Below are 12,954 nucleotides of genomic sequence, written 5' to 3'. Positions count from 1 at the left end.
CCATCTTCCGGAAGGGTCAGACTGCATTCCTGGGATGTTTGAGGTCATTACGAGAAGTTGGTTTTTGTTCCCATCCACACCCATTATGAAGGAAAATAGTGTTCAAATTCAGTTCAAATAGTGTTCAAAAACTAACCCTTTACAACACAGAGCTCCATCTACTCTTGAGCTTGAAAATAGTCTTCCAGGTAATTTTATAGCAATAGCTTGATTCCTAAAGAGTGCAGGAAACTCATCTTACTTTACTTTTAATATTGAGGAATTATCATCTGCTGCCCTCAATAGCTAGGTAAAATAGCTAAGAAATTAGGAGTGAGGCATTTTCCCACTAATCTGAGAGAGAAGATATGCCGTGGATACAAAAGATGATCACTGCAAGGAGCACATACTTACGTAACTCAGGTTGACTCATAATATGCCATTTTGCTTTGTTGGGATTAGTGTATAGAAAGTTAAGAGACACTATTCCATGTACTTTGTTAATCGGGGATAGTAAGTGAAATATCACGTTCTACCTGTTTATCTCCTTAAACATATCATTCCTATTTCATATTCAAAGGGACATGGTAAGAGAACTAAACCATGGTCAACATTTGCAGTAGGAAGAATAGGTACTTTTAGCTTTTGGACTCTCAAAACATATAACATTTAAATGAATCTTATTAAGATTTCATTTAACTGATGCTCACCATCAAGCAATATAAAAGTCAGTAGAAGAAAAGCTTCCAGAAATGCCTGGAAGACATTAACCTCTAATTCAACAGAAGTTTTTGCTCCAATAAAACAATAATCTTCATTTTTTTCTTTTTGTTTTTTGTTTGTTTGTTTGAGACAGAGTCTTACTCTGTCACCGAGGCTGGAGTGCAGTGGTGTGATCTCAGCTCACTGCAACCTCTGCCTCTAGGGTTCAAGCGATTCTCCTTCCTCAGCCTCCTGAGTAGCTGGAAATACAGGACTGTGCCACCACGCCTGGCTAATTTTTGTGTTTTTAATACAGACAGGGTTTCACCATGCTGGCCAGACTAGCCTTGAACTCCTGACCTCAGGTGATCCACCCGCCTCAGCCTTTCAAAGTGCTGGGATTACAGGCTTGAGCCACTGCACCCAGCCTCATCTTCATCTTAGGGTCCAAGAGTTCAAACAAGTCTGCAATGCATACAACTGACGAAGGTGAACTTTCCAGAGAAGAGGCATTTCTTTCTTTCTTTTTTTTTTTCTTTTTTGAGATGGAGCCTTGCTCTGTCGCCAGGCTGGAGTGCAGTGGCACGATCTTGGCTCACTGCAACCTCAACCTGCCGGGTTCAAGCGATTCTCCTGCCTCAGCCTCCCAAGTAGCTGGGACCACAGGTGCATGCCACCACGCCCAGCTAATTTTTGTATTTTTAGTAGAGACAGGGTTTCACCATGTTGGCCAGGATGGTCTCGATCTCTTGACCTTGTGATCCACCAACCTCGGCCTCCTAATTGCTGAGATTACAGGCTTTCACAACATGCTTCCCTACATGCATGATCTGCTCAGGGAAGGTCAGAGAATCCTTTCCACACTTGCCCTTTCTCAAATTCCTTAAATTTAAAAAATTCAAGATGCCAAAGTGTCATATTTTAGGGTGTATTGTGTTCTAAATCCCATCACCCATTTGATCACCTTTTAAGAGAACACTTCACCAGCAAGAATTCTCTGAATTAAAAGATGTCAGAAAATTCTTTTCATATCACAGTGAATTTAGGAAAACAGGTATTCTTCGTCCCTTGTGTCTCAATTTTATTCATATTAATAGAGATCTTTCAAATAAAAACTATGAATAAACATTTAATATGCCATTTTTCTAAGCCTCTAAGACTTCAGTTTGACCCATTTAGGGTCAGTGTGAATCCAGGTGACCATATGCAGGCACTATCAGGCCACAGCCCACTGTCTGTCCTTCAGAAGTGTACTGGGAGGGAAGTTGTCTTTCAGAGATCAAGCATGTCTGGTTACTGAGAGCAGAAATTAGTCATCTTCTGAATCAAAGTAACTTAAGTTGGATATGGGAAGTAATTTTCACATTATTATATAATAGGTTATCTACAGGAGGCTATTCTTAATAGAAATTTCAGCTCCCTCATCATACAGTGCTCATTATAGACTCTGCAGGGTGATTGTCATTAAAGCAGATATGTCCTTGACTTTGTCATAGGGTCTTGAAGCTCATTTCTGTCTTTTGCTACGGGTCCTGGAGCCTCTGTGCTTTGTATGAGAGAGAGGGCTTTATATAAATTAAACAAATCCAAAGATGTCTCGTGCATATTCTAGATGGTTCTATAGTAAACTTGACCTTAACAAGGGCTCTATCCCAGTGCTTCAGAAAAAGAATTTGATCACACAATGGAGATTCAGACAGTCCCATATCTGGTGAGTAATCCTAGCTCATTACCTAGCACTCTGTCTCTACTTTTTCCCTTTTTAGTTTTTACTTCTTGTAGTAATTTCCAGGAGGGGTAAAAAATTGTTGATGTTTGTGAAATATAGCCCACAATAGAAAGTTCAAACTTGAATACAATGTAGAATAAATGATGACTACACGAGAGCCAAAATCATCTTAACTGCTAAGACCCTACTTGACAGTCATTCACAGTGTAAAATAGATAAAATCTTCGTCTTAGTCCATTCAGGCTGCTGGCTATAACAAAATACCATAGACAAAGTAGCTTATAAACAATAGAAATTCATTTTTCATGGTTCTGGGGTCCAGGAAGTCCAAGGTTGAGGCTCTGGCAGGTTTGGTGTCTGGTGAGGGTCCCCTTTCTTATTTATAGATGGCGTCTTCTCACTGTGTCTCACATGGTGGCAAGGGTTAAAAGAACTCCCTGGGTCCTACAGTATAAGGTCATTAATCCCATTCACAAGGGCTCCATACCCATGACCTAATCACTTCCCAAAAGGCCCCACCCCCTAATACCATCACCTGGGCGTCAGGACTTCAACATATGAATTATGGAGAGACAGATACTCAGACCATAGCAATCTTCTTATCTCATTGCATGCCTGTCTGAGACCAAAATGAAGTGTTTTCAAAGAATATCTTCTCTGTTGTTTATATTCTACTTCTTCCAGGTGACCTTTCCCTCATTCTAACACCTTGTTTCTATGTTCCTGATCTGATGTTCTCAAAATTACTACCTTCCTTTTGGCTACCTATACCAATTTAGACCGTAAAGCATTTGTTGCTACTAAGGTTTTTATTGTGTATCTTATATGCCAGTCTCCCAACATGAACGCCTACCTGCCTGCATTCCTTGCCACAGTTGTCTGTGGCCTTCCAAGATGACACTGAATTGATTCAATGAGTTCATGAGAATATAGACTAGGATTTTTGAGGCCTCCATTTCCATTTTCTACTCACCAATAGTGTGCCACTGGACAGGTTACTTAAAAACCTTTGAACTCACTTAGTTCAGTCACGGAATAGAGAAAAGCATCTTCATAGATGGTTAGGAGGGGCACGTGTAAAAAGGCTTTGTCTGCTCACAAATGAGAAGTTTTGATGTAAGACAACAGTAGAACTCTATTACTCTAAGAGTAATAGTGAAAATGACACCCTTCCTATTTACTCTAGAGAAAAGTTATGGGCAGGATGGGATGGTACCAATTGTTCACTAAAATCTGAGAGAAAGCATTCTTCAGGAAAAGGGGACTTGATTGTCTTTTCAAATTAAAGAGGATTCATCCATCAATGTTTCGTATCTTCCCATGTATCCCAGCTAGCAAATTTCTTTCTTGATATAAATGTATTAGGAAAGATAATTGCCAATTTACAAAAGGAAATGATAGTTCTTAAAGAGATATTGCATATGCTTGGGCATAACTTAATGAACCATTCTTCAGAATCAGTCACATTCACACAGTACTAATCAAACCCCAGCCAAATTACTTTGATTTTACTTTCTCCAAAATCCATTTTGGGTAGAAAGTTAATTTATATCTATCTCATGAACCTCAAATTTAGTCTTCTTGTATATTTTAATTAAATAAATACTTTATTCACATCCCCTCTCTTCTTCCCCCAACCTCCCTTTTTATTCCTCCCATTTTCATTAATATGTCTTTCCTTCCAAAAGGGTTTGACATTTCCATATGTTCATTAGTATCTTGTCCAGAAGAAAGAACAGGACATGGAGGAAGAGTCTTTATTTGTGAGCTTGCTGTTCTCTCTTGAATACGCAAAGCTCTTTTTACTGATATATTTGGGAAGAAAAATATTCTAAGTATAAAGGAGAATCTGAGCACAGTTATGTTGTTTGGTTGGTAGATCTCATTTGCAAGAGGTTTTTACTGGACTCAGATTAGAGACTTCAGATGGAATAATTCAAGGGTAGTATTTCAAAGCAGGTACTACCCCCAATTTTATGCAACTAAAGGTGTCATTTTGGAGATTCCTATTTTTTGTGGACCAGAAACCCAAAGTTTATTGACTCAATCAATGATAGGTGCATTGGAAGTTTTCAGATGTCCTTCAGGGGGCCTGTGCCCCAAAATAGAGAGGTTTATGGATTTAAAACAATATCAGAGAAACTAAGTTCCAGATGATATTTTAAAAAATGCCAGGAGTCCTGTGATAACCTATTCTTCTCAGTATGTTTCTCATGTCAATTGCTTTTTTATTTCAGACAAAACCCAAGTTTTTCTATTTGTTTTTTATATGCCAATATGTAAGATAATATGGTGATAATAATAGCTCCCACTTTTTGAATGCCTACTGTGTGTCCAATGCTAAGTGCTTGCCTCTTTTTACTTTTATATCAACTTGACAATTTTATACATGGGAAATCTAAAGATCAAAGAGGTTAAATAACTTGTCTAAGATCTCAGAAGTCATAAAAAATTGAAATGAAATTTGAACCCATGCCTGAATCCAAATTCCTTGTTTCTTCCTCTGTACCAGACTATTTCCATATTATGTTTCTTACTACGTGATGAAAGCCAATGTATAAAATACCAACGTCAACAGTTTTCCAAATACATCACTTATTTTAGCAAACAATCATTTGTCAGAGTCAGCTAGTGTATTAGTCTGTTCTCATGCTGCTAATAAAAACATACCTGAGACTGGGTAATTTATAAAGAAAAGATGTTTAATTGACCCACAGTTTCACATGGCTAGGGAGGCCTCAGGAAACTTACAATCATGCAGAAGGAGAAGCAAATACATCCTTCTTCACATGGTGGCAGGAGAGAGAATGAGAGCCAAGTGAAGGGGGAAGCCCCTTATAAAACCATCAGGTCTCGTGAGAACTCACTCAGTATCACGAGAACAGTATGAGGGAAACCGCCCCGATGTTTCAATTATCTCCACCTGGTCTCTCCCTTGACACATGGGGATTACTACAATTCAAGATGAAATTCTAGGTGAGGACACAGCCAAGCCATATCAGCTAGCTTCACTGACCCTTAGTATATATATATGTGGTCAAATGGAAGGTGTTTCACCCACTCACCTGTTATCCCATTCCCCACTCCTACCTTCCACTGATGGGTGAAGCAAATCCTGATGTTGGTTAAAAAGGCCAAAAACTTAGGCAAAGCTTTCTACAATTAACTCTCATTTATTCATTCTGTGACATTTCCTTGAGCCACAAGACAATTGTCCCCTTTCTGAAGGAGTAAACCTTCTCAGTTTACTATTAATTTAATATTTTTAAAAATATTTGCATGCCACATGCTTGATATCTATCCAAGCATAAATCATTAGATATTTTGTAAAAGATGTTGGCGTCTTCTTCTTTCTATTCCATTAGTGTCATTGCTCCTCAGGAAGGAGCAACACTTTTAAACACAATCGTCTATCTGGAATGGTCATGATAACCACAGGAATTGTAATATTGCATGTTTTCAAACTAAAATTTCCAGAGAGCTTTTCTACCTTTCTCGCTTCATTTCCCAGCTCATCATAAATTTTCAACTAATATTGGGGAAATTAGTCACAAATCCCAAATTAGCATTTGTAATTATCATCAAAATAGTAAGATAATAGGGAAATCGCATCAGTTTCCAGACAACCAGAAGATTTTTTAACCACTAATTTACTGAATATTTAACATGCCAAGCTTAGTGACAGAACTGGAGCTGCAAATATATATGATTAAAGAAGAACTAAATAAATTAACATATTTTGAAAGATTTGAGAAGTGATAAATAATCGGTGATACATAATTGAACAGTACGCAGACATTAAAACTGATGGTTTCAAAGACATGAAATAATGAAAGGAAGCAGAAGGCACTCATATGTATAGTAGGATTACTGAATTATCAAATAAAAAGAGAAAAACAGCTAGATCCTAGAAAAACTTGCAATGAGTAAAGCCAAAATTATACTAAATTTTTAATAAGTAATAGAATTATAGGTGATTTTGTTTCTCTTCCTTACATGTAGCAGCTTTCTAAAAACATTGCAAATAGAGGATGGTTGATCTTCTGGAGGAATGGACAGAATGCTAGACAAGAGGATGAGATAAATACCCTAACCTTGCCTAAGGAAGTTAGCAAGACATCACAACACAGTCGAGCTAAAATGTAAGGATAGGTTTGTCAGGCAAGTTGTGGCAAGGAAGGCATTCCAGACACAGAAAAATGAAAGCACCTGGTAATTTCCATGGCAATGGCAGTGTGTCCTGCACTTGGCCTAAGCATATCATGACTGAAATATCTGAAGCATTATTAGCTCATAATCACAGCAAGTTTCTTCACAAGGGGACCTTAAATAAGCAAATAGGAATTTATGTGAGAGCAAAAAGAACTGCTTGAGATAGTACAACAATATGTGAAATTGATTTCAAGAAATTTTGACAATACCATTATGCTTCAATACTATAATTGCCCACCTAATGGGACATTCTTCGGTTATTTGTCCTTCATCCTATGCAACTTGCAGTGATTGTAATGAAAGATGGCTACAAGGTGAGGATGAAGAGAGATGTCAGGCTCGTGATACTCTGCCCTGCAGTCAATAATGCTAGCAGAGGCTCTTTAATGAGAAGGGGAGTGACAGACTCAGGTTTACTTCTATAAGAAAATAGTTTAGCTGGGCGTGGTGGCTCACCCCTGTAATTTCAACACTTTGGGAGGCTGAGGTGGGTGGATCACTTCAGTCCAGGAGTTCAACACCGGCCTGAGCAAAATGGCAAGACCCTGTCTCTACAAAAACTACAAAAGGTTAGCTGGACATGGTGGTGTGCGTCTGTAGCCCTAGCTACTCAGGAAGTTGTGGTGGGAAGATCACCTGAGCCCAGGAGGTCGAGGCTTCAGTGAGCCAGGATTGCACCACTGCATTCCAGCCTGGGCAATAGAGTGAGAGTCTGACACATACATGCACACGCATGCACACACACACGCACACACACACACATATGCACAGAAGAAGAAAGGAAGGAAAGAAGGAAGAAAAGAAGGAAGGAAGGAAGGAAGGAAGGAAGGAAGGAAGGAAGGAAGGAAGGGAAGGAAAGGAGGAAGGGAGGGAGGGAGGGAGGGAGGGAAGAAAAGAAGGAAGGAAGGAAGAAAGAAAGAAGGAAGGAAGGGATTCTTGTAGCTTCATGAAGGATCATCTGGAAGGGGAGAGAAGCTGGGGGCAGGAAGGACAGAGGGAGGGCTGTTAGAATGGTTTGGGGGAAATAAGAGAAAAAGAAGAGGCAATAATTGTTAGAAGTTGCCAAGATAAAGTCTCCTTGATTAAATTACTCACTAACTCTATGACCTTGGGTAAGCTTCTTTGCCTCAATTTCTTAACCTGTAAACTGAGTCATAGACCTTCTTCAAAATGCCATTGTGAGAATTAACATAGGAGAAAGCATTTTATAAGATTTTCAACCCTACAAAATCCCAAGGATTTGTCAGCTCTACTTCATTAGTGTTATTAGCAGTAATAATATTAGTATTCCTGTTGCAACATCCTCACAAGGCACACATTTTGAAAACATAACCAAAGGCAGACAAGAAAATCAAGTAAGAATTTCTGCTTATAGTAAGAACATTTCTAAGAATATGACATAGCAGTTATATGGATGTATTTCATAATGCAAGATTTCAGTACTTCTCTAAAATAAGCTATGAAGATTACAGCTTTCATTTGAAAATAAGCAGTAAAAATGAATCATTGGCTTCTATCACCTACTCTTATGGTATTGGGAAATCACCAAATAAAATGTTTATTTTCAAAAATGTATATTTTATCTGGCTAACAGTAGTGTTACTACAGCTTGAATGGGTGGAATATTTCTCAAGGATGTTTTTTTAGTTGGGGTTTTTTCTTCATGATCCTTTGAATAAAGGAGAGGAATCTTTTGTTGTTGTTTTCATGAGGGTTTTTTTGCAAAATTCTCATTTATCTTTTAGATCCAATTTAAAGAAAAAATGCTTAGACTAAAAGCCCTTAGGTATAATATTAAATACAAATAAAACTAAGAATAAATATTTTAAATTTGTAACATAACTACAGCCATGAAACCAAGTAAAATTCCAAGAATAATCAAGCAAAAACAATTTAAATATTCAAATTAATAATTCAATGTGATCAATGATACTGAGTTTGATGACAGAACGATATAGCCTTAGATCTGGCTTTACGTTTGATCTGTTTATGTACATTTTCATGAATTCTACTAATGTAAGAATTGCCTCTTACATTTATATACTATATAAAGCAGAATTGTTAAGACAGTTAGCTCAGAATAATCACAATTTACCCAACAAGCAGTCCTCAAGTGCCAACCTAAGACATGAAAAAAGAAAAAGACTGTTTGCTTAACGTTTCAGTTAGCATTGTGGCTTTGTTGAAATCAACATTAAATAATTTTTATTTTATTGATTGCCAAAATTGAAAGCAGCAAATTTCTTTATTGCATATTTAGTGCTCACTTACCTTGGCTGAATTATTGTAGGTCAGTATCAGAAACATCTCCATAAAGCAGCATTTGCCACATGAATGTGGTACAGATGTACTGATTGACTCAAGACTTATCTATTTCAACTACTCAGAAAACTTTATTGTGCAGTCACTTGGCAACCACTTTGCACAAACATTGTCATCACCATAGACTCGGGCGTTGATGTGACTGAGAGATCCATTATAAGACTGGCATCTAAACGATGCAGAATTCAAAGAAAGCTATTTTGGACACTCAAGATGCTATCTACAGACCTCAATCTGAGATCTTGTCATCATCTGAAGCAAATTCTAAATTGTGTTTATGAGAAAAGCATTCCAAATTACAGTTCCCTTTAAAGGAATTATAAGATTTTTGGAAGATCTTTATAAGATCTTATAGAAATTTTTAACTATAAGATCAAAATTACAGCTAAGACAACAGAAAAACAAGATGATTGAGATTTATTGCCTTAGAAAAAGGAACACAGTTAATTAACTTAGACTTAACCTGAGTAAGAGCTCCGGTGAACAAACAATATGCAATTCAGAGAATTTAGACAAACTGACATGTTGGTCAGTCTCTAACAACGTTTGCGATCTAAGTAGGAAAGAAGCTGAAGTGAGGTTAAAGCACAGGTTTAAAAAGTATGCACACATATATTTTGTTAACTGTCCTCATTTGTTCAGAGTCAAACAGGCTGTTAGGGAGAAAACTACAAAAGAAGGGAAACACAAAAGCACTTATCTTCGCCAGAAAATAAGTCAATCCCTGAGAATTATTTCATGATTCACACAGAACAATGCAGGCATATATATACATGTTCCCTTTAACGTAGGGCCTTCGCAAAAGCTATGTGTTTATACTGCCACAAAAGTGACGGTAGCCATGCCACATTAATCACTTTTTGTTTACCAGCTAAATCCTAATGGCCTTTGAGAAACGGCTCTGTAAGAGCAGGCTCTCCTTAGGGCCACCTCTAATCAAGTGATTATACTGAATGGGAAAATGGCATGACCCATCAAATAAACCCTTGGCATCACATGTTTGTTTTTTAATCGCTCATTGCCAACACAAGATTATTATTTTTCAATTGTACATTTTTCCCTATGATTATGTCTCTCTGTCAAGGACTAAGATACATGACATTTATTCTTCTATAAATTTGTTACCACGAATATGACATTTAGTCTTCTGTGAATTTGTTATTTCTAATATATCATGTTTTAGGCTTGCTTAAATCAATATAAAAAACATCAACTCTTATGTCTGAGGTGATTGTTTTCCCAGTATGTCTTTTAATTTTACTTGTAGTTTTTTGAGTAATTTTTGGTAGTAATAACTTTTTGTTTTGTGTTAGAAAGTTATCTGAATCCAGATACCTAAACACACACACACACACACACACACACACAGAGAGAGAGAGAGAGCACACACACACAGAGAGAGAGAGAGAGAGAGAGAGAGAGAGACCGTTTTTATAACTATTCTAAAGCTTTTTTTTAACTTTGTATTTTAAAGCATTTTTTTTTTAACTTTAACTTTTCAATTCATCTGAATTTTCAGTTGAGAGAGGTGCAGATCCACACTATTTTAACATCTCTCTCTTCTACCTTGGAACACCTTGACCTCCAAGTCTACTATCAAATGCATTATTTCCACAAGAGCTCACAATTGGCTCCTGGCTTATTTCAGCTGATAATGATGTCAACTTTTTGAGCTTTCATTTTCTTAACAGAATATTAGAAGACCAAAATCCTTTCAGACCTAAAAGACTGGGCATCTAACAAGGAATGTATTTAGATTACAAAAGATAATTAAATATCTCCATATTTTTGGAATGGAGCTTCTACCTAGAAATCCTAAAATCTTACTGGCTAGATCTCAGCCAACTTGTAAACAAGTTCTTTTTTTTTCTCACATGGACTTTCTGAAAATACATATTTTAAAATCTCCTACATGTACAATGTTAGTATATTTGGAGCCTACTCACAATCTTAACTGATTTAGATGATGTCAAACATTAGATATTTGTAAATGTCAAAGGCCCTATAGGTGGCCCACCCAAGTAGAAAGTGGGACAACCTGTTTTGCTTGTTTTAATGCATTCTTGAAATCCACCAGTTTGGTTAAGATCTATAGATAGCCTGTTGGTTGGAAGTACTGGGTTATTTCTAGTTTCTTCACCGTGAGTGTGTGTGTGTGTGTGTGTGTGTGTGTGTGTGTGTGTGTGTGTGTATGATGAGGAAGCTATCCAACTTTATTCATTGGATCAGGTATTTGATTCTGGTCTCTCTACTTATAACCAAAGCACTATGCAGTAAACTCAGACTATCACAGGGTCTTCGAATTTGACTCTTCCTAAAAATCTAGAGTTTTTACAGGGGGGTAGAGTTTCAGAATATTTCCATTCCTCTCTCTTATGTAAATAACACACGACTGGAAACTGAAGTGACTATAGAACAAATTAATTTGAATACTAACCAGCCTTGGAGGAAAATGTCTAGATATTTGTATGTAGTAGGTCTAAGAAGTATGAATAATGGCAATGAGAAAAACCTTTCAGGCCCAGCACGGTGGGTCACACCTGTAATCCCAGCAGTTTGGGAGGCTGCGATCACTTGAGCTCAGGAATTCAAGACCAGTCTGACCAACATGGTGAAACCCCATCTTTACTAAAAATACAAAAACTAGCCAGGCGTGGTGGCACATGACTATAATCCCAGCTACTCAGGAGTCTGAGGCAAGAGAATCCCTTGAACCCAGGAGGTGGAGGTTGCAGTGAGCCAAGATGGCACCACTGCACTCCAGCCTGGGTGACAAAGTGAGATTCTGTCTCAGAAAAAAAAAAAAAACACCTTTCTGAATACTAGTTCCTTTACCTAAGTTAATACTTAAGACTTCAGATTAAACAGTAATTTTATTTGAAAATGCAGGTAGAAATCAAATGGAAAAAAAATTACCAAAAGAAGAAAACCTGTCCATACTTAGATGAAACTGTGCACCAATTCTGCAGTATGCCTGGGTGAAAGAATACACAATCATGATACATTTAAATTCATCTAGTCTGTATGGAAAATTGTCCTGAGTATAACGGACTATAACTATAACCTTGACCAATTCAACTGAATCCCATTTTGTTAAATAAAAATTAGGGCAACAAGATAAAAAAAATAGATACATTGGATTGCATCAAAATTTTAAAAAACTTTTGTGCATGAAAGGATATTGTCAACAAAATGAAAGGCAACCCATGAACAGAAGAAAATATCTGCAAATCATACATCTGATAAGGGGTAAATCTCCAGAATATATAAAGAAAATTCAACAATAGCAAAAAAACAAACAACCTGATTTAAAAATGGTCAAAGATCTTGAATTAACATTTCTCGAAGGAGGATTTACAACTGGACTATAGCACATGGAAAGATGCTCAACATGTCTAATTATTAGGGAAATGTAAATCAATACCACAGTGGGATACCATTTGACACCTATTAGGATAGTTAATATTTAAAAACAGAAAGTAACAAGTGTTTTTAAGGAAATTGGAACCTTTGTACATAGCTGGTGGGAATGTGAAAAGATGCAGATGCTGTGGAAAATAGTATGATCCTCAAAAATTAAACATGGAATTACCATGTGATCCATTCCACTTCTGAGTATGTACCCAAAAGAACTGATAGCATGAATGGATATTTGTACGTTCATGTTCATAGCAGCACTATTCACAACAGCCAAAACGTGAAAGCGATCTAAGTGCCCATTGATAGATTACTGGATAGACAAAACGTGGTGTATACATACAATGAAATAGTATCCAGCCTTAAAAAGGAAGGAAGTTCTGGCATATGCTACAACATGGATGAACCGTGGCGACATTACGCTGAGTGAATAAATCATCATAAAAACATAAATACTGTGATTCTACTTACATGAGGGACCTAGAGTTGTCAAATTCATAGAGAAAAAGTAGAAAAGTGGTTTCCAGAAACTATGGGGAGGGTTGAATGGAGAGTTACTATTTAATGGATACAGAGTTTCAGTTTTGTAAGAT

At 37.1% G+C, this 12,954-nt stretch overlaps 1 long non-coding RNA gene across 1 annotated transcript in view; it reads right to left on the bottom strand.

Annotated features, from left to right (window-relative positions):
• Positions 1–8,967, bottom strand: part of LOC116482215 (uncharacterized) — a 59,645-nt gene extending 50,678 nt beyond the window's left edge. The window contains exon 1 of the long non-coding RNA XR_009209672.1: positions 8,894–8,967. This is a non-coding gene — a long non-coding RNA (uncharacterized LOC116482215). The remainder of the gene's footprint in view (positions 1–8,893) is intronic.
• Between the last annotated feature and the right edge of the window lie 3,987 nt (positions 8,968–12,954).

This window comes from Hylobates moloch, unplaced genomic scaffold (assembly GCF_009828535.3).
Source record: "Hylobates moloch isolate HMO894 unplaced genomic scaffold, HMol_V3 SCAFFOLD_14, whole genome shotgun sequence".
Taxonomy (NCBI): Eukaryota; Metazoa; Chordata; class Mammalia; order Primates; family Hylobatidae; genus Hylobates; species Hylobates moloch.
Note: the sequence above shows the minus strand (reverse complement) of the source record. Positions and strands in the feature narration are given on the sequence as shown.